Source organism: Danio rerio, chromosome 14 (assembly GCF_049306965.1).
Source record: "Danio rerio strain Tuebingen ecotype United States chromosome 14, GRCz12tu, whole genome shotgun sequence".
In the NCBI taxonomy this organism is placed as follows: domain Eukaryota; kingdom Metazoa; phylum Chordata; class Actinopteri; order Cypriniformes; family Danionidae; genus Danio; species Danio rerio.
The window spans coordinates 41,104,857-41,125,476 of NC_133189.1; the positions used below are offsets into that span (position 1 = coordinate 41,104,857).

A 20,620-nucleotide genomic window follows, 5' to 3' on the forward strand; every position below is an offset into this window, starting at 1 on the left:
AACAACACTCATCCAGCAGTTCATTCTTGCATCCAGTATCTTGTTTGTTATGGGGGGCATGCATAAAATGTTCCAGAATGAAAGCGAAAGTGCCAAACTCGACAAATTAAAAGTGAAACACTCAAAATTACAAGAAACTCTGAAAGAAATGTGGATATCGTGGTGACGCAATGACATAAATCGAATTATGTGCTATAACATGTAAAATGCAATCATGAAAGGAACCTTCAAAAAGCAACTCATGTAAACACCTTAAACATATTATTGTCTTATTCAGATTAAGGTAAATAATTAGATTACTGATGTCCATGTAAACGTAGTCACTGTCTAGCTCAAGAATGTAGGATTTAATCCTCTACTGGTCATTTTTGCCTTTTTGGCTGGGTGAGATCAGTTTGTTTTGTTGTTTCTGGGGCGTCAGAAAGGCATGAAAAAGCTCCGCCCCTTTCTGGAAAGCAGCAGCTGATTTCCATTTAAAGGTAAACACTCATCATTTTGTTACTTTTTCCTACCTAGGGGCAATTATGACAAGCTATAATGAATGATCTGCAGGGTATTTTGAGCTGAAACTTAACAGATGTCTTCTGGGGACACCCAATCTTTATTTTACCTCTTATGAAAAGGGCCATAATATGTCACCTTTAATAATTCTTTTAACAGAAGCAGAGCATTGACTGACACATATAAGCGCACTCATGCACAGAGGCATCAGACATTCGCAGATAGGTCTGTATTGGCAGCTTGTCTTGTGTTTTCAAGAGGAGAATCTATATTGCACATGTCTCGCTGTCACAGGACATCTGGAGCTCTACACATGCACGTTTTGGATGAGGAGAATTCAATAAGGCATTGTTATAATTCCCCACTCAATTAAATGGAAGTGCCTCTGGAATCCTCATATGTACACTTCATTTATCAAAATAACACAGACAGGAGTTGAAGTCTGATATGTGTATTTATACAGTCCGAAAGCAAATACCCAGGTTATGCCGGATCTCTCTCTGCTTTGTTGCCCTGCTCTGGTGTATTATCCCAAGCCTTTATTAAGTATTGATCAAGCTCTGTTTAAAGAAGGATTACATGATCAGAGAGATGGCGATGGAATGAGCCCGGCTTGTTCTTTAATTAAACACATCAGGATTAATTGAATGACGGGTCGTTCTGTCACTCCTTCGCCATTGATGGTTACAGTGTCTTTTTTTTTGTGAGGGACGGTTATGTTAGTTAATCGAACGTTTAAGGACCACAGATGTTGCCAATATAGATTCGCTTAGATTGTTGTTTTGGTAAATCTCAAAGCGGGTTGCTGTGCATTTAATTTTTCTTTTGATTCGCCTCTGACCTTTAAAGTCGCCGCTTGTCAGATTGTACAGTGTCACATCAGCGACATCTCGGGTTAAAGCCAAGCAGACGGTGTGACTTCAGCTGTCATCTGCAGATAGATCACTTTCAGAAAAATGTTCTCCCCTTTGTATAAGTGTTATATTAAAGCAATAAGCCCAATTATATTGTCCTTTACAGTCAATTTATGACAGCTCAGAGCAGTTATACATTTAACAGTGCTCTGTGCAAGTTTTTAACTCTTCTAAAGCATAAAAATCTCATAATATGTTTGCAGATATTTAAGAAACATGCAAAGTGAACATTCTTGTTTATCTATAAAACAATGCTGAAGTTAGATATTCTGCTTTGAAAATGTGTTTTTAGTGTCCAGTGTGTTTTCAGCATATTTCTTTCTTTCTTTCTTTCTTTCTTTCTTTCTTTCTTTCTTTCTTAATTTCTTTCAAATGGCTTTAAAAGCAAGCATCGGTGACTGAAATGTGACCTCCGGTGGACAGTAGCAGACTCCAAAACAACATGCAGATTTAGTTACACGTGAAGTTATTAATAAGCAAATAATATACATATTACAAACTTAAACATTAGGTGAGCAGGTTACATTGTAACCGTGTGTCCTAACAACATGCTTGGTGATATGCAATAATAACCAATTTGGCTTATCACTGTTCCGAAACACGACAGAAATTTAAATACAGCCATTCATAAGCACAGAATAGTGCACTCACACACGAAATGGTAAGGTTTATAATCTATTTAACACGCATTAACCCTCTTTAACATTAATTAATGTACTGTACATGCTGACTGACTGAATATGTGTTGGATTGCACCATTCTAAAGTTTAATTTCAAACGGTTTATCTTATTTTCAAAATCTGAGGTGAACTATCTGTTGCTGCTTTCAGTGTTATGACAATCAATGTCATGTAAAATGGCATTCAAACTTACATTGTTAGCATTTAAAACTGAATAAAGCACACGAGGTGAACCAGATCAGTGTCAGTTTTCTGTTGCAAGAAGTTGTAAGCCATTTCTTAATATATCAATTCGAGGTGTTGATTAGGACAAAAAGTCTATTTAATAAGGAAAACATTTGTTTTATTGGGTGCTGTTGCTTTTATATAGTACACGGTTTAAATCACTTACTCCTGTCCTTAATCTGGCAATTTGCACTTGTATTTGTTTTGATCCAGGAGTTCAATACTTAGTTTAACCACTGGGTGTCAAACTTGCATACTGCACCTTTAATGTAAACCCCAGCTTCATGGGGCTTATTGTTTTTATAAAACAGTTGTTCCATAGAAAACGTTTCACAAAATAAAACAAAGCAAATACAACAGTTTTTTTTTGGCTCAGTACTGAGAGTGGAATGGTTGCCAAGCAACAGATACAGGTGTATGTTTGTACACCTGTGACTGTAAATGCAGTTTAAGAAAAAAAACTAGAGAGAGAGAGAGAGACCGCTGGGAAATTCATTTCACATAGTTATGTAATTGAGGAGAAAATAATTCTATATTCTATAAAAAGTCAAATGGCTTGAGCTGCATGACTGCGAGTGTGATGTTGCATTTAATTATTTGACAGCGTGTGTGTGTGCGCTGTGTTGCTTTGTTGAAGCTAAATTATTATTGTATTATGTAGATAAGATTATTAAGTCTACCAGCCTGTCTGACTGTCTGTCGACCTAACTACCTACCTGCTCTAGACAAATCCCAATTTTGCTTCGAAATAATTGACAAACTGGTAATAATTTACGATAATGTTCCTTAATTTAATGTTATTGTACTTAAAAAACGCAAACAAACAATGAACAACTCAGCTGTTACACAATTTATTCATCTTTGTTAGTGTTAGCTAATAAAAGTAAAGCTGTGATTATTGTATTATGTAGATAAGATTATTCTGACAGTGAGTGTGATTAGCTGCATGTGATTCAGTATTCTTTCTTCACAATATAAAGTTAGTTTGCTAATGAAAGCAGTGTTTTTGTTGTAATAGATGACATAGTTCCCATAAAATTGATGTAATGTAATGTGTATTTGTATAGCGCATTTATTGTGTATGGCCATACACCCAAAGCGCATCACAGTCATAAGGGGAGGTCTCTACACACCACCACCAATGCATTTGTTTTTTGCATCTTATAAAGTGTTGTTGAAAGTAAAAAGTAATGTCCTTGTTTTCAAAGTTGTTTAAGTCCCTTTTACTTTATATAAAGTCATAACTTGGATACAGAAATAAAGTTGATGCAAACGGATTGATACAAGATATACAGAAAATATGGATGTCCCAAACTTATCTCAATTCTCGGTATTACAGTTGTGGCCACTGAAAATGAGCATTTATTTACGCACTGTGCTGCAATTTGTCACGTGCAGTCCCTCGCTGTACTGCAGCAGCAAATGCCGTCTTTTCATTAATTTTTTTTAAGCAATATCCAACAGATGGCGCAAGAAATAACCATTTTTCCATTGTCGGGCCAGTGCGAGCGAACGCCCACAAATTACACAACCCACCCGGAGGTGCGGTTCCAAAAACCATAGTTAGCCAACTAAGGTCGCAAGTTCTATTGTTATTATAAATAAATATAAAGGAAAGAAAAAACATAGCTACTGGTCAGTTTAAGATATTCCGTAAAACCCCTTATAGGCTAGGGGTCTTTTTTAGTTTAAATTTAAAGGTGTTTCATAAAATAATAAAGTATTCCTTGATGAATGATATTCCTTTGCTGCGTCCTCCTTGATGTTTTAATAACACATAATAATTTTTACACTACATTAAAAACACAGCAGTCAGTAACTTTCAGTTGTCGAGTTTTTGTCACATTTAAAAGGTGTGTTTGTGCAATAATTAGTAAATGTCCTACTGTAAATATATCAAAACTCAATTTTTGATGAGTAAATGGATCTCAGAACTTAATCTGAACAGACAGACGTACTCTTGCTTTCCGCTTCAAGCTGCTTCTGTGTACTTTGCAGGCATTTAACCAATAGCATCTCTCCAACAAAGTGATGTCATGCCGCACACAGTGCTGTTTCTGTGTAAAGTCAAGAAGGAGGTCTAACTCTGTGCCACCACATAACTATTGGTGTGTTAAAAAATAATGAGAATAAATATACAGGTCCTGATCGGGAGGTAGCGTCCAATTTCGATTGAATCTGAATCAGGTCTGATTTCCGATAACATGATCGGATCTGGACGTCCCTAATAATAATTTTTAATAAATACTTAAATAATACTTTTCTTGACCATCATGCCAGTATATTAGGTGCTTTCTGAAAGATACAAAATTAAATTACACAATTAGGTGAAATAAAAAATAAATATTGCACTACTACGGTTTAATGTATTGTGACTTTGCATCGGTGAGCATAAAGACGGATTTTAAAAACACAAAAAAGTTTGACAAAAAATCCTACTAACCCCAAATGTCTGAATAATATATATTTTAATATAAAATTTTAACTTTTTAAAAGTGCACTTGTCAAATCCAGTCATTTCCATAGTTTTGAGCTGATTTATTATGCATGAAGCAGCTTGGCAGTGTTGTCCCTTGTAAATTCTTCATTATTCAGAGAGAATATGAGGTAATTTTAGCATGATCATAGCGTTAAGGGAACAAATAATGTGATTCATCTTTGTTTAGACTCTATAGCTGAAGTCTCTCCATCTTTCTCTCTCTTCTACAGCAAAAAACAGATGCACATACATTATCAGTTATCAAGCTCCTCTTGGCTCTTTATTAGACAGTCATTGAGTTTCCACACTCCAAGTCAGCATCCAGAAATTCCTGAAATTAAGCACACGGCCAGCTTATGTGCGGTGCGCGTGTATGCAAATATAATTTTCCCTTTAGTGTTTTAGCCAAAATGATAGATTATTCACTCACAGTTATTGTTAATCTTTTCTGTCTGCTTCGTGTCTCAGTTTCTCTCGTTCTTTCACACACTTGATCTCTTATTCATTCACTCATTCACTCACTCACTTACTCGCTCATTCATTCAGTTACTCGTCTGCGCACACACTGGGAGAAAAAAAGAGGTTGGATATAATCAATCATTTTGGGCAAAATCACAGCACGCAATCTCCTCTGCTCAAACCTGCATAAATGTGGTATTAGGGACACCAATGTCATTGGCTTGATGAATCACCAGAGGACTAACGATTATGGAGATCACTATTGACCGGTCATTCATCTCCATGGCTTTCAGATTCATGCTCGGAGATCTCAGCATAGACACAAACAATCTCCACCTTTATTCCAGCAAGCCATTCTTTAAAGTCTCCTGGTTGGGTGATGTTTGGTTGTTGCACATCGAGAAGTTTACTTGTAGGCGTCTTGGGTTTATAATTGATATTAGCCGTCTTAGATCCATTGGTTTAAGGATAATTCCTTTAATTTCCCCAAAGTTAGACGCTTAATAGACTTGCTACTTCGTCTAATTAGAATGCATAGTTTCACGGCGAGCAAATTAAGCCGTAACAGAAAGTAGCTCATCAATGGCCAAGTTTTTGCAAACACTGTCACCTCAGGTGAAGCTGCTCCTCTTGTTAAGCACACTATGCTTGGAAGGTTACTCAATGCCATGGCGAGTCTTTGCAAGTCATTGAGAGACATCGGAGTTAATTAGGAAATGTGAAATGCCAACTCAAGGTCACTGTTAAATGCATGAGTATCTCTGAACATTTAATTGTTCACTGATGTGCTGCTGCGCACGGCTCTGCTTGTAAGGATTTGCAGTAGGTTGTTTTTTAATCCCTGTTATTATTATTGTATTTTTGTAGTCTTAAAATAGACTACTCTACTGAGAAAAAAGGAATTATCACAGTTATTATTATTATTGTGAGGAGAAAGTTTAAATGCTATCAAAGCGTAAACGTGTTGAAGCTCTGCAATCACTAATTATAATGACTGAATTCATCAGATAAGAGAACACTGCATGTGTAAATACTCATGTTTTTATGGAACACTTTTTTGCCATTTATTCATTGGTTCATTTTGCCTTAACTCTCATTGGGAAATGTAAGTGTTACGCTTTGTCAGTTTAGTGGCTAATTCGTGCGAATTCGTACGAGTTTATTCGTGCTAAAATGTACGATTTTAAAAAGGAGGCGTGGCACCCAACCCCACCCCCAACCGTCATTGGGTGATGAGCACATCAGACTAAATTGTACAAATTAGATTGTACGAACTCATACGAATTAGCCACTAAATCAAAAAGTTACGAATTGCTGTGAGATTGCGTTGGTTCATTTGTTCATCTTGCAAACCTCTCTTCCTTTGAAAGTTCGCAGGAAATATGCAAATTTTGCATTCTGCCCTTGTATTTGGGGGTTTGGTCAGCTTTTGTTTCACTAGTTTTTTTGTAAAATATTTGCATGCCTTATTGATCCAAGTTTGTACTCTACCTGACAAAAGTCTTGTCGTCGGTCTCAGTTGTAAGAGCAACAAACAATTACTTGACTTGGAAAAGTGGCAGAAGTTAGATTTTTCCGATGAATCTTCTGTTAAACTGCATCCAAATCATCACAAATACTGCAGAAGACCTAGTGGAAGCCGCATGGACTCACCAAAATAAGTCAAGATTGGTGAAGGAAAAATCATGGTTTGGGGTTACAATCAGTAAGGGCGTGCGAGAGATCTGCGGAGTGAATGGCAACATCAACAGCCTGAGGTATCAAGACATTTGTGCTGCCCATTACATTACAAACCACAGGAGAGGGCAAATTCTTCAGCAGGATAGCGCTCCTCATACTTCAGCCTCTATATTAAAGGTCCTGAGAGCGAAGAAGGTCAAGGTTCTCCAGGACTGGCCAGCCCAGTCACCAGAATTGAACATTATTGAGCATGTCTGAGGTAAGATGAAGGAGGAGGCATTGAAGATGAATCTAAAGAGTCTTTATGAACTCTGGGAGCCTTGCAAGAATGCTTATTTGATTGTGATTGCAGAGATGTATGGATACAGTGGTCCAAGCTCATAGGAGTCATACACAATATTAATTCTTTTTCCACTGCACCATGACTTTATGTTCCATACTGGACATTATTTCTGTTAAGTGACAAGACTTTTGTCTAAGCAAAGTCAGACATTACTGTCCCAATTAAATAATTAAAAATCAAGGCATGGTCATATTTATTTGGTAAATTAAGTATTATCTAGAGGCCTTTGCCTGTCATATAAGTCATTTCTGATATTAAATGATCAACTAGAAGTCAAGTTATTATTTGTTGTTCCTAAAACTTGGATAGGTGACAAGACTTTTGTCAAGTAGTGTTTATTTAATTCAGATATCTCATTTATTATTAAACTTGGTAAAGTTTTAAGTGTTTTAGGGATAATCATTGAATTCTGACTTGCGCAGTGTGATGGGTGATTTCAACAGACATACAATTCTCGAATACTTCTTATTTTTATATTTAAATATGTCTAATTGGACTTTACTTTTAATCTGTATGTAGATACAAACACATATTTTGCAAGAAAACATGTTTTGAACACTTACAGTGGCTATCAGTTGGTAGACCTGCCAGTTTCAGACCACCACATCTTTTCTGATTGCAATCATGAATCGACAATGTTTTGAATCATTAGGGTAACAAATATATATTTATATTAACTTATAATTGGAATTAGATATTTTTTTTTTTTACAGATCAGTTCAAACTATTTTGCACTATTTAAAAGGATGGCACCCCACACACTTGTTTTGACATCCTTCAGGGGGATCAGTGTTAATTAGGAGGGTTTGCACCCGGTTTGCTGGGATTCTGGTACCTATCCCAGAATTTTGGACCATATCAAAGAAACACCCAGTGGTGTGTTTCCCAATACCATCATTAGCCAACTCTCATTGTTCCATTGTTACTAACATAATTCATTGATCCGGTGTTTCTGTGGTCCGCTGGACATTTGCAAACTGTGAATATACACAGGGGAGATCAAAATTAGAGAATCATTTATAGACCTTTTTTTCAGAAATAGCACACTTTTTTGATTATTATAGTTCTCTATGGGCTGATGTGTTTTGTACAATAAAAAAGTGCTTATTGTATGGCCTTAAACAAATTTCATATAAAATGCCAACCCTTACGGAAAACCTGTGGCAAATTTTGAATGTGAAAAGACACATAAAAGTATGATTTTAAGCATTTTAAATTACGAAGGCACAGGGCATGCCTTCATAAACTACCTCAACATTTTAATACCTTTAAGTCCAACACAATCTCACAGCAAATTGTAACGTGTTCATCTAATAGCTAACTTGTATAAATTTGTACGATCTCATTCATACAATTTAGCATGATTTGCTTATCCCCTAATGATGCTTGGATTTAAGCATGGGGTTCGGTGACATGCCTCCTTTTAAAATCATACATTTTCGTCCGACTGAACTTGTACAAATTCATAAGAATTATCCACTAAACTGACAAAACGTAAAATACTTACATTTCCTCGTGAGATAAGGCTGATAAGTCTTAACCATGTTACATTAAAGACACACACACACACACACACACACACACACACACACACACACACACACACACACATGCATATAGTACATTAATATCATTGCATAATTATGGATTTTTAAATTAATTATAAATAATAATAACTTTTTAATCATTTAATGTATTTATTTTACTACAATAATGTGGTCACTGGCTAAAAATAACTTGAACATTAAACAAAATAGAGGAACAAATGACTGAAGTATTTGCATAACCTGATTAAAAACTTTTTATGACAATTTTCTCCCCAAAGAAATTTATATTTGATCAAAAGTGACCATTAATAAATGTATTAATTATTCATTCATTCATTTTCTTGTCAGCTTAGTCCCTTTATTAATCCGGGGTCGCCACAGCTAAATTAAGCGCCAACTTATCCAGCATCCAAGTCATACACTAAGGACAATTTAGCCTATCCAATTCACCTTTAGCACATGTCTTTGGACTGTGGGGGAAACCGGAGCACCCGGAGGAAACCCAACCAAACGCGGAGAACATGCAAACTCCACACAGAAACGCCAACTGAGCTGAGGCTCGAACCAGCGACCTTCTTGCTGTGAGGCGACAGCACTACCTACTTGCGCCACTGTGTCGCCCTGTATTAATTATTTAAATGAAATCTGTCAAATTTTGTTCATGATATGACATGCTTTCACCATTATTAATAACAGAAACGCTATATTAAAATAGTTTCCATGTAAGACGCTGAAAATGTTAATACAGCTTGCCATTTAAGGGCTAATTTATTTTTTTGTAGTTATATAAATTATATAAAAAGTAATATTATTTAAATATTATATTTTAAAACACAAAATACAATTTGTTGAACTAATTTCACTATATTATCAGCCCCAGTTTTAAATAGAACCATGTGCATCAACATAAATAGTACATGTAAATTTTGGATTTGATTTGGTGCAAAATATAACCAGTGGACTATAAGCTGCAACCTCAGCAACAGCGAATGCAAAGAGTAAAATCAGCTCTTCTCTTTCAGCAGTTAAGATTGGTATATTCATCCACTGAGAGTAACCTAAGCAAAGTGCAGCTCCTATTTTCCCCCATGGACCGTAACTCTTTGCCCTTACAATCGCTTCGCTATTTACTGCCTCAGATACTGTTGTACACTGAAATAGAAGGTGACATACATAGAAAGATTCATTGTCAAGTTCAATTAAGTTGACAGGTGACCATCCATTCACGTGGCAGGATGCTGATAATGTGACTATTCATAGCCAAATATGATGCCACATATTGTGATAAATGTCCATAATGTGTTATTTTGCTCTGCATTTTGGATCATTAAATTGTTGCAGAGTAATCTCAGTATCTCATCAACACTTTTTATGACCGATTTTCCCCCCTGCATTTATTATTGTGTATGTCCATACTGACAACTTGACAGAATCTACCGTCTAAGCAATCACATTAAAGGCCCGCATGCATGCTGCATTTGGATTTATTCTCTGCTCTTTCAAAGGACAGCAGCTGTGTGTCTAGAGGATAACCCTAGCGATCAATGGAAATTGTTTTTGGTTTGAGTACATCTATATCAAAACGTTTGCCATGGATGTACCACCCTCAGATTCCTTGTCCAAATCATTTGTTTTCAAGCGGACAGATGTGCCCTCGTCTAATATGAGAAATTACACTGTTTCTCATCCCCACTAGAGGGTACAAATGAGTCCAGCAGTCGCACAGTGATGGATTGGCTGCAAAGAGAGACATGTAGCACTGTTTGGAGGATTCAGACAGACTATATCCAGAAGGTCGGTTAAAGAATTAGACTTTGATTGAAGCGATGGTCTCTTTAGACAAGCTGTTGAATTAGTACCTTTACAGCTACATGTAAACTGCTTGTCAAAAGAGTATGTCTGCTTAATATCTGCTTACATTTCATTTGATGGTTCACCAACATACATTCTTTTGACTATTAGGTCCAGTTTCCACCTGGTATCAAGATGCATTTGTGTCAGATGTCATTTTGAAATTGATCTTTATTGAGTCCTTTATAGGCATTGATTTTAACACATTGATTGTTCCATGAAGAATCTTGAACAGCTATGGAGGCATATAATTACATAAAGGGTTTATTATGTAAAATAAAAGATTTAGATATAGAAATGTTCTTCCTACTAAGATTTTTTTTTTCTTTCAAGAAAGTTTTATTTAAAGTTGTTTATGGAAACAAAATGGTTCTCCTATGGCATTTCTGCAAGCACAACATTTGGGAACTTGTATATCCAGTACATTAGGTTCTATTTTGCAAGTACATGTCATCTTATCAACACATTGGAAATACGTGCCTACATATTTCAGAAAAAGCAACTTTAATATACATTTGACTGAAGTTTTCAGGTAACATGAATTCAATGGGACAGTATAACACCATCGACTTTTGTTCCTTTGCACACTACCCAGCAAACTATTTTGTGTTTAATAGACATCTAATAGACATCTAAATGTAAATAGGTTGGCTAAAACAAGGCTAAACTTGGGCTGTCAGTGAAAATCTAATAGACATTTAAGAATAGCCCAAACTAGAATAGTTGTCAAATAGACAGATTAGACACTTTATATGTGTAGTCATTCATTTCTGTTTATTTGATGACTAGTCTAGTTTTGGCCTATTCTTAGACGTATGTTAGATTTACACTGACAGCTAAGATTTAGCCTTGTTTTAGCCAAGACGGCTATGTTTAGACATCTATTAAACATCTTTTAAAAACAAAAAACACTTGCTGGGTAATCATATTTACAAAAACAATTGACGAATATAGAATTATTTTGTGCAGTTATTCACACAACATCAAATAAATACCTTGACAATGACTATAATTTGTACTGGAATACATTTATCTAACCTTTATCTCCTTATGAACAACTTAGTATGGCTAGTTTGCTTGGTAGCTCGCTTTGTACAGTGGTAAACTTCATGTAATGTTGAGTGCTCAGGTGTGACTCTAGTGAAACAGAGAGTACATTTACATGGACGCTTATAAATATAATAATAATCAAAAATTTTATTATGATTAAGACAATACCCTGATTAAGAGTCTACCATGTAAACCGGGATTTTTTATTAATTTAATCCGATTAAGGTCATAATTGAACTAAACAGAAATCAGATAAAGACATGCTTTTAGTCGCATTACTCATATTTAGTACAGACATGTAAACACCTCAATCAAACTATTATCGTTGTGTAGGATTTTCGCCACATTTTTTGATGGCATTTTCCATACACACACGACACGGCTGTTTGACACTATTCTCTGCACCTACTAAATCATTAAAGGACCACAGACGCCTGCATCGCGAAATGCAGAGGTTTTTTTCCCCACATGGTGTGCGGTAAAAATTCCATTAAAACAACACACTTCCAGCAGTTCATACTCGCATCCAATATCTCGTTTGTCACGAGGGCATGCATGAAATGTTCCAGAATGAAAGTGAAAGTGCCAAACTGCAGTTAAAGTCAACAAATTAAGATGAAACACTCACATTTACATGAAACTCCAGAGGAAATGTGGATAGCGTGGTGACACAATGACATACTGAATCTATGTGCTATAACATGTCAAACAGGATCATGAAAGGAACATTTAAAAGCAACTCATGTAAACACCTTAATCACATTACTGCCTTATTCAGATTAGGGAAAATATTATGATTACTGATGTCCATGTAAACATACTGAGTATTCCTTAAGACAGATAAAAGTAATGTAAAATCAAGGTAAAAATGTGGTCGGACTGCAATTTTTCTTTTCTCATTTGCTTTTAAAAACACTATTGGTTGGGTTTATGGTTGGGTTTAGTTCTGTGATTTGCTTGGTGATCTGTATGACAAGCCCAAACTTTTTTACAAAATGACAAGTTTGTGAAACATATAACACAATGTAACCAAAGCAATGTATTTCAGATTTGCATAAATGTACACAGTGCAAAAAAACATGCCATAATCTTAAGCATATCAATCTAATAAAGCAGATGAGTCTAATGAAGTTGGTTAATGTAGTAGGTGCAACAATAGACCAACTGTATAACCAAAGCAGCTTTCCATAGCTTACTCCGTTATAAAACTGCTAACAAACATACTATTGCAAAGCATTTCAAATCAATAAGTAAAACACATTACAAATAGTTTCATTTTCTTCATTGTCAAATCTTTAGTAAGTTGTTTTTGTACAATGTCCTTCATATAAAAAATAAAATAATATAATAAAATCATCATATTTTAAGCAAAACTTGCCTCACCTAACAGGCTTAATGACTACACACTACAATTTTAGGTCAGCCTAGCTCCTCTGCAGATAGAAGCGTATCACTTTTCTGTTGTTGTCCTTCAATTGCATATGTGGAAGGCAACTGATCAAACTGGCTTTCATGCAGATAATAGCACTTCCTGATGGGAGGGAGTTTGATGTGCTGGTGTTTGGCATGAAGACTTGGAAGCAAAGCTCTGGCGAGTGGAACAGCTTGCCTCGAGAGATAACTCCATCTCAGCATGTGGTCCGAGGGCTGGGACGCAGGAGGAGGGTGAGGAGATCACTACCGCTCCCCCCGCTGAGTCCAAAAAACCTCTGGACTCCAACTCCCGGTTCTCTTCTCGCTGGACTGCATGACATGCAAAGGGCCGCAGAAGATAAAAAGAGTCATTCAGAGAAAGAACAAGGAGATAAAAGTGCAGTTTGTAATGGAAAAGAAAAGAGCTGAAAAGAATATGAGACGGAGAAAGAAGAATGAGTCTGAGAAAAAGACAGCTAGACGGGTGTGGAGGAGGAGGAGAAATGGGGGCGACTGAAGGGAAAACAAGAGATATCGGAAGAGAGCGAAAAACAGAGGAGGGCAAAGGGAACGACAGACGCCTCAAGCTCTCTTTCGAGTGGGATTAAGTAGCTGGGGCTTTTGTAATTAATGATCTTCATTCTTCACACACAGCGACTGTGAGAGCTGTCATTTCACAGCCGTCAAAGTGCGATTCATATGCCATGTGCTTTTCACATCAGCTCTTTGATGAAAGCCAAAAGGCCCTCTAATGTCCTCTAAGCAGGGACAACTACATGAAAAATGCCACTGCAGGCCAGTCTTTGGGGAGACGGTGCCACATGGAAACCTCACCATCTGTACTGCTAATTAACTGATTAACTAAAGGAAAATGAGCTTTTATTTTAAGGGAATCCGGTCAATTGCCATTAGGCAAGCGCTAATTTATGATGATAGCTTCAGCTTCCATAAAAATACCACAATCTCCATTCATGGCAATGAGATTTTAGCAGCTTGTTGAATGTATGATGTTATTGGGCCCTGCTGTTCTCTTCAGGCTCTGACAGACCCCAAGGCCATTTTGCTATATCGTGAAAAATGTACTAAACATTCAGACATCAGATTGCGCAATAGTTTCTCGTGAGAGCTGGTAATAAAAAAACTTGATAACAAGCTTTAAAATAGACCTCCATGAAAAATGTTTCATTACTTATGTTTGGGGTCTCGGAAACCCCAGATATAAAATATGAATGGGGTGAGTTTTCTTATAAGACTCTTTGGTTGTCTACACACTGTGAATTGACTACTCTTACTGTATCATTGCATGTGTTTCACTTAGCACTTTTATTGTGTGTTTTTGTCTGCAACAAGGTTACTAGGCTAAATAATATATAAAATAAAAATATTAGGATCTATACAGTGCTATATGATATATAGAAACATTTATCAGCCGAAAGAGTTTTGCAGAGATACCATGGACGAGTAATTTCAGTTTTACAAAAAAGCTTTTTAGTAAACATTCATTGATTCATTTTCTTTTCGGCTTAGTCCCTTTAATAATCTGTGGTCACCACAGCGGAATGAACCGCCTACTTATCCAGCATATGTTTTACGCAGCGGATGCCCTTCCAGCTACAACCCATCAGTGGGAAACATCCATACACACTCATTCACTATGGCCAATTTAGCTTACCCAATTCACCTGTTCTGCATGTCTTTGGACTTGGGGGGAAACCGGAGCTCCTGGATGAAACCAAAACGGGGAGAACATGCAAACTCCACTATTTATTGCACTTCTGTTGCTCTTGGGTTGAGATGTGTAGGGTTAGAGACAGGTTTGGTGGTATGGGTTGGTTTAAGCTTTAAGGGATGGTCAACAGTGTAATTACAAATTACAAATGTCATTACCGAAATTTATTACAGATGTAATTACACTTAGGGTGCGAATTATAGGGGGGTTTGGTGGGGATGATCCCCTTAATTAATGCTTGATCTTTCCTGAAGGACGTCAAAACAAAATGTATGGTGGGTCAGCCCTCTAAATAATGAACAATGTTGCTCTGCTCTGTATCTTAAACACTAATATCACTAAATAAAATAATAGATATTATAAATATACATTTGACCACGCCTGTAATGGATTATACCATTGTGAATTCATAATTGCATCAATCAGTCTACTCTGACAGACATGGTAAGGATTTACAAGACACTTTTCTTATAAAATAGGTGTTTGTTTTTACATATAGTTTGCTTATACATATATTAGCAAAGTAAAATTAGTTACACAGCTTGTATAGTTTGATCTAAAGTAACCTCTGAAATAGCTAATCAGAGGATATAGCTCAGAATACACAAAAATACACCGAAAACTTAAATAGGTTTTATTCATAAAACAGATGTCATTTAAATAAATACATACATGTATTTCACTGAAGATGTATTACACAAATAACATTTTCGAGAAAGTTGACCTCTCTGATTGTCAATGCATAATTCGCACACTGATTACACTGTTGACCATTCCTTACCCCCTAACCCACTAGTTGTGTGGTCTATCTATCTATCTATCTATCTATCTATCTATCTATCTATCTATCTATCTATCTATCTATCTATCTATCTATCTATCTATCTATCTATCTATCTATCTATCTATCTATCTAACTATCTATCTATCTATCTATCTATCTATCTATCTATCTATCTATCTATCTATCTATCTATCTATCTATCTATCTATCTATCTATCTATCTATCTATCTGTGTCTATCTTTGTTTATACTTGGTTGTCATTGATAGTTCATGAACTACAATTAAACTTGAATTAAAACAATCCCTTATGTAGACATCATTTTAAACAGTGATCTGTAACATTAACATATACTCAATTACGTCTCGGTATACATTGGGGTCAATGAAAGTGCACATTTTCCTTTTAAAAGTTTATGAAAAGGGAAAGCGAAATGACTTCCATCCATATACATGTTGATATATTGGCCAATTATTATAGAGCTCGATAAAGTCATTTTTATTTGAATAACACAAAAAAGACATGAAAATAAGATTTGATCAGTGTTGTCGCATTCAGCTGCTCCGTGTCCTCCTCGTGCAGTTAATGACACTGCCTCACTACACTATATCGCACAGATCCCGCGCAAACGACCGGTCTCTCATCAGCACCGCAGCGCGCGCACACATACACACACACAGGGAGAACAGAGGAGTGGTACAGTCCTCGGCTCTCCATCACATGTGTTTCTGACACAGCTAGAACTAACCGCTTCGGGACACAGTGGCTCCTGGTTCTCCGGGTCCGGGTCGTTGTCTCGTAATTTAGACCGTGTCTGTGGCTGGTCGTTTGCGGAGGAATTTCCCCCCGCTCCAGAGCACTCCGTGTGCGAGCGACGCGGGAAGGCGTGACTGCGGGAAATTTATCGTCCTAACCGTTATTTTACCTCGTCTCACAGCTGCTGCTTTTAATAAGTTTTGGATACCTACTGTAAAGTTTTTGTTCATCTACGATGAGGATCTAAGCCGCGTTTTACGAGGTAAGAAAACGCACGAGAAACATGCCAGCTTAGTTTTGTTTGTTGCCTCGACTTGTTAGTAACTGCAGTAGGTCAGCGTCTGCCAATATGTGGAGACTACATAGTGATAGCACTGTTTTAAAAGCACAGCCTTTCACGTAGCGAGTATTTTATTGACCCGCTGCAGATATTGTTTGCAAGTTCAAATAATCCGTGTCCTCATACACTTTAATGGATTTGAATTCCGCTCAGCTGCACGAAAATAACCACAAACTTGTGGCATTTTGCAACCTTGGGGTAAGCATTATGATAAGACATTCATGAATAGAGTAGCTTAGATGTGAGCTGACTTGTCCGACATCCAACAGTCTCTTCCTTTACTTGCCATCCCATGAAAATGTTTGCACATGTAATCCAGCACAAACAGGTAGTTAACCATTTATCTTCAGGGAACAACTCATGGTGCGGGTTATGTTTGATTGTGTGTAGGGGCTGAACTCTACACTCCTTTATTGGCACCAGTGGTTCCATGAAGAATATTTCACATCAATTAAGTGAATTATTTTCTTTATATAACTGAATTGAAAAAAGGTCTCTAAAAGGTTCTTTTTGAAATCTAAAAAGGCTCTTCCTTGGCATCACATCAAATATACCAATGTGAAACCTTTATATTTAAGAATGCAAAGCAAGTCAACAGAGAAATGTTGGGGGTTTATTGTTTATTGCATATTTTATCATAAGAATATAGTTCCCAAAATGGCATTTAGTAGCCTAATGAGAAAACTTTAGACATGTGACATGCATGTCAGACTTGCATTTCTGTAACATTCTTTTTAAAATCACTGTCAGTCAATTAAGTCAAATTAAATATGCATTTTAAAGATACATATTAACAATGTTTCACAAAACATCTGCGATTGTGGTAAAAAGTATTTTTAAGTCGACACTATGTTAGCTAATTATTCAGACTAAATTAACAGTTTCCAGCAACTCAGCTGTGCATCTTAAATGATCTTTAGGTTTTCTATAATGTTACACACTTAAATATTTAAACCAATAATTTTAATAGCCAACCCTAACTGAAATAACAGATATAGACAGCACATAATAATAGGTAGTTTTAGCCTATTTAGCTTCTGTTTCACGCAGGTCATCTGATTATTCTACTTTTTCATTGTTAACTTCCACCAAAGGTTATAAAGTATGCATTTAAATCAACTGTTCATAGCACGTACCCGCATGCCGTCCACCTCGCTGACCTCGCACAGGCTCAGCGTGTGTGAAGCCTATAGGAGCATTGATGAAATATGATAACCAGATCTCAATTTCAATTACCAGACATCAGTATTACGCCAATCGTTTCAATTTTTCCGTTGTTTATGAGATGGAGAAAATAGAAAAATGATCCTGAAATCCAGATTGCACTTGTCTAGTCAATTTGATCTTTGGCTCATAGGCTTCTTGAAGAAGCCAGTCCATATAAGCGACTGAGTTCGATTAAATGCAGTCGCAGTTACATTATTGTCTTAGATTACTTATACATGGAGATGAGCATATCACTAATTGGGCTCATTTTTCATCAAGGGCAACGGTGGCACGAAACGATTTACAAGACAATACATCATGAAATCAGTTCAACAAGGCCTGTACTAATGGCCATCCTTTATAGACCAGATACAGATTATTGAAGTTATTAACAAAGGTATGACTAAAATTGATTCAGAGCTTTTTATATTAGAGTTGATTTCGGTCATTATAAAAAAAAACCCTAGACTTCATTGTTGTACAACATGGCAGAACGAAAGAAGCACAACATAAGGATTTGTTGAGACCGAAAAGGAACTCACAGTACGACCTGCCATTTTGATTTTAGCTCGGATGATCTCGATCGTGATACAGAAACAGCATGCATGCAATTTTTCGAGTCCAGATTCGCTTTCTTTTGATGGTTTACAAATAAGACAATGCCGCTTTGAAGCTGAACCAATTCTCAACCAGCTCATGATATGGTTTTTCAGATTTTCTGACACATCGAAAATAGAGGTCACATTGTGAACATAGACCCCTGATTGCAGAGAAAACACATGCCCGCATCATCCTCTGTTTAGGTAAAAGCACACGTCGCCTGGTTGGGAACTGAAAAAGGGCAGCGAGTGACGGGAAAAAAACAAACGAGATAAAGAAAAAAAAAATAAAAGGTCACCAGTGTCAGTTGCTTGATATTGTCGCTCTCCCGTATCACATATTCATCCAGGAAGAGCATGTTATAGCCTTTTACCTTATATCAAATGGTTCAAATAACTCCCAGGGCAATAAAAAAAGAAGTGAGAGGAAGGTTGCATTCAGCCTTCCTCCATGCTCCATAAATCATGTGGCCTTCATATTTAGTGTGCTTTACTGCAGACTGAAAAAGTCAAAGTTACTAGTTTAATATTACGCACCAACAAGCACCTTTATCACATCCTGAAATGAAAACAAATGTATGCAGAGCTAAATCATAATGACGGGCCTCTTAGATTATGTTACCGCAGTCAGTCTCGCAGATTGATAGATGCATTAAGTTTCTTTCCGTGGCACTTTACTGATTTGTCTCCTGCAGTAAATGACAATTTTGTGCGTTATGCTTGAGATGAGTTTGTTCAAAACAAAACAAAACAAAAAAAAACCTGCTCTGGGGTGCGTTTCCGAAAACCATCAGCCAACTAATGTTACAAGTTCTGTTGTTACAAACATTGTTCGGTTTGGCATTTCCCAAATCCATCGTTCCAACGAACATTCGCAAACTGCATTCCAAACTTGTACGCTTTCAACTACAACTCTAGAGCTGTAGTTCATACCTGTCAACCCACCTGTTTTTTCCAGGATTCTCTTGTATTTTACAATTTTATCTCGATATCATCCCGTAAAGGTATTTCTCCAGGATTTTTAATCAAAGGGTGGCAATAAACATTAAAGAGTCAATCCTTCCTATACATAACCCATACCGCCGAACCACCAGGGGACACCCCTTGCTCTTATATGTGAATTTGTTTTGTGCTTTCATTTTATTTAGGCATGAAAACACTTTGAAATAAATATAAAAATGGCAGGATTTCCTTCCTTTCCATTGCAGGCATCTTCACCCCTCCTATGTAGTCCTCAAAAAAAATAATGTGCTGACTGTCAGACACGGTCCATATTTATAAATAGACGCTGTTTCCCAAACGGATTCTGTACACACGATTAGAACCGGAGAAATATTAAATACTCTGTTTTTTTGGGTGCGTGTTTGAACAGACATACACACAATAATGTAATCATGTCAATCTTGGAGGGTTTTCTTTAAAACACAACAAATTTATTCTTAAATTAATGTAAACAGTTAGGAAAGCAATCGAATGCTTTCATTATAGATTCGTGCATTTTCAAAGTGACACCTCTGTTATTTAATGTGATTAAATATAAAAAATAAATGAGAGATTTATTCGCTGCTCTTTAATCGGAATCTTTAAATTATACAATGAAGAAAATAATTATGATTCAATTTCTTGATAATAGCTATTAATTTTAATAAGCTAAAATAATAATAATAATAATAATAATAAAACATATTACTGATTGTTTCAACTTTTTATTTACAATAAAACAGTTCCAGATCATTGCTCTAGATGAATATATTTTGTAATGTGGGACATTTTGTTGTCCCTTATTTTCACATCCCATGTCATTTTGAATACAGCCATGGCTTATGATGAAATTATTTTTATTGTTATATTTATTATTTAAAAGCAGAATTTACATTACGTCTCCAAAGCTTACGAAAACAAAAAAAAATTTAGTATTCGTTAATACTTTTAATTTATAGTAGGTTATTTATTAAAATTGTATATTCTGTATATGACATGGTCCTGCTGGTTAGAACATTTTTGCAGTGGTTTAAATGTGTCAAATTGTAAAAGTAGACTTTTACAATAAATACAATTAACAAAA

At 36.2% G+C, this 20,620-nt stretch overlaps 1 protein-coding gene across 6 annotated transcripts in view; it reads left to right on the forward strand.

Annotated features, from left to right (window-relative positions):
• si:dkey-237h12.3 overlaps nt 1-20,620 on the forward strand; it is a 297,461-nt gene that overhangs the window by 44,286 nt on the left and 232,555 nt on the right. For 5 of the 6 annotated variants that reach the window (XM_073922108.1, XM_073922112.1, XM_073922110.1 and 2 more), the window contains exon 1: nt 16,292-16,672. The exons of the other annotated variant lie outside the window; for it this stretch is intronic. The gene's annotated coding sequence lies outside the window, so the exon portion shown is untranslated. Of the gene's footprint in view, nt 1-16,291; nt 16,673-20,620 lie in introns of those variants that run through there. 6 annotated transcript variants of the gene reach the window in all.